Source organism: Schistocerca gregaria, unplaced genomic scaffold, assembly GCF_023897955.1.
Source record: "Schistocerca gregaria isolate iqSchGreg1 unplaced genomic scaffold, iqSchGreg1.2 ptg000578l, whole genome shotgun sequence".
NCBI classification, from domain to species: Eukaryota; Metazoa; Arthropoda; class Insecta; order Orthoptera; family Acrididae; genus Schistocerca; species Schistocerca gregaria.
In genome coordinates this window covers 30,001-32,500 of record NW_026061969.1, presented here as the reverse complement: position 1 = coordinate 32,500, position 2,500 = coordinate 30,001, and the positions used below count along the sequence as shown (strand labels likewise).

Genomic DNA, 2,500 nt, shown 5'->3' with positions numbered 1-2,500 from the left:
ATGGCTTAATCTTTGAGACAAGCATATGACTACTGGCAGGATCAACCAGGGAGCTGCGTCAACGAGAGCTGAGCAGCCGGCCGCCCGGGAGTGTGTCCCGAGGGCCCGCGCGAACACGCAAGCGTCCGCTCAATTATTCTGCAAACAGGAGGAGGCTGAGCTCCCCTGCACGATACACCTCGAAACCCTCTCAGGTCCCGGCGGCGCGCAGCGCCGTCCTAAGTACTTGGTCGGGTTCGAGAGAGGCGCAATCGCCCGGAGATAGGCGAGTAGACGCTTTCAGTGCGAACACCCGTGCTCCCAACTGAGCTTGCCGCTGCCGACAGAGGCCCGGGAGCGTGCTGTCGTGGCATTGCCGGCGGGAAACAACACGCGCCACCTACGGTGACCGGCAGCTCCAACGCCAGCGCCACAGAAGGGCAAAGCCCCACTTGGGTGCAGAAGCGAACTCTCCCAGCACAGCGCACGCGCCAACACGTCCGCAGAGCTGCGATACAAACCACCTGCGAGAACCGCTGGGGGCGACCGAGCAGCAGACGGCGTCGCGACGCCGAGTGCCGGGCGGCGGCGCATCCTCAACGCACACAGTCCGCAATCGGACCAGCACACTGCAGATGTCCACCGCGCTTCGCACCGGGCTCGACAGAACCCACTTTGGCCGCCTGGCGCCGCGCGCAGGGTGCGCCGGCGCATAGCTGGGACGCCAGCCGGGCCCGTCGGCCGGCGCTCCTGCCACTGGGCGCCCCCCACCAGCCGGCTGTAGTGCGTGCGCTCACGCAGCGCGCGGCCAGCACGCCGGGCGGCCCCCCCTCACCGGCCGGGGACTGTCCCGCCAAGCCACAGCCTCGTATCGCTTCATACCCACATGGCCAACTCAGGTTCGGGGGCATGGCGGGTACCGCCGAAACAACCGGTTCACAGATGTACCGATCGTCGCTATCACCGATGCACCTGCAGCGCGAACAACCGCTCAACAACTGATTTCCAGTTCATTTGCGGATCTTTGGCAGCAAACGTATACGTCAATCTACATTTGCGAAATCTACGATTCTGGCATGCCTGCATGTTATGTGTCACGACACGCTACATCAGCCCACATACACACTGCGGCATGTACACGAGAGAACACGTGGAAGATGGTCCGCGCACGTGTGCAATGTCCCTTGCGCGGTCGACTGTCAACCGGCCTCTGTAGCATGTCGCAGATGTGGAACGCGGTCCACCGTGCTATCATGTTGTGTGGGGCAATACGATTAAATAGGAAAACCCTCGTCGCTACATCAACAGACGGCTCACGCTGATTCCCGGCAGAGGGAGGAGGGGGGGGGGGGGGGCCAACATGCAATACTTTCGTCCGTACCTACTTACCACATGTCTGTACGGCGTACAACAGTGCAATCTCGCTGTAATGGGGAGACGAGACAAGTAGCATCGTGCACAACATATGGCCCTTATGATTCGCCATTGTAGGGCGCAGCCGGTGTACGGTCAAGCATGTGCCACATTATGTCACTCAGTACGTAACGACGGATGATCAGTGTGGGTTACGCGTACATCAGCGGACAGTCCACACAGGCCGTACCACAACGTACACTGACTGCATCGACAACCGAATGCAACTGAACAGCTGCAAGGCTCATTTCACAAACAAACGCCTGACCGACCAGCTTGGAAGGGCAGGAGGGGAGGGCGATATTCGTTCTGTAGCGGTACACCCTTCCAGTGGTTAGCGGGACTGTGTAGAAAGTACGCAACACTCGAAAGACCTTTATGTGAGGGTACGCACCATGGCATCAAGAAATACACATGACACCAGAGGATCCAAGCAGTGAACTATGTTCAGAGGGTTGCTGTTAGGCAAAGCTACATTCCTGTGACGTTACATGTGACAGTTAAGGTGCAGTGTAAGTTAGGTTAAGGTGCAGTGTAAGTTAGGTTAAGGTGCAGTGTAAGTTAGGTTAAGGTGCAGTGTAAGTTAGGTTAAGGTGCAGTGTAAGTTAGGTTAAGGTGCAGTGTAAGTTAGGTTAAGGTGCAGTGTAAGTTAGGTTAAGGTGCAGTGTAAGTTAGGTTAAGGTGCAGTGTAAGTTAGGTTAAGGTGCAGTGTAACTTAGGTTAAGGTGCAGTGTAACTTAGGTTAAGGTGCAGTGTAACTTAGGTTAAGGTGCAGTGTAACTTAGGTTAAGGTGCAGTGTAACTTAGGTTAAGGTGCAGTGTAACTTAGGTTAAGGTGCAGTGTAACTTAGGTTAAGGTGCAGTGTAACTTAGGTTAAGGTGCAGTGTAACTTAGGTTAAGGTGCAGTGTAACTTAGGTTAAGGTGCAGTGTAACTTAGGTTAAGGTGCAGTGTAACTTAGGTTAAGGTGCAGTGTAACTTAGGTTAAGGTGCAGTGTAACTTAGGTTAAGGTGCAGTGTAACTTAGGTTAAGGTGCAGTGTAACTTAGGTTAAGGTGCAGTGTAACTTAGGTTAAGGTGCAGTGTAACTTAGGTTAAGGTGCAGTGT

The 2,500-nt window shown here is 55.1% G+C and overlaps 1 non-coding gene across 1 annotated transcript in view; it reads right to left on the bottom strand.

Moving 5' to 3' along the window:
• The window catches only part of LOC126315895 (small subunit ribosomal RNA), a 1,893-nt gene extending 1,841 nt beyond the window's left edge, over positions 1 to 52 (bottom strand). The window contains exon 1 of the ribosomal RNA XR_007556001.1: positions 1 to 52. This exon is cut by the window's left edge and continues 1,841 nt beyond it. This is a non-coding gene — a ribosomal RNA (small subunit ribosomal RNA).
• Between the last annotated feature and the right edge of the window lie 2,448 nt (positions 53 to 2,500).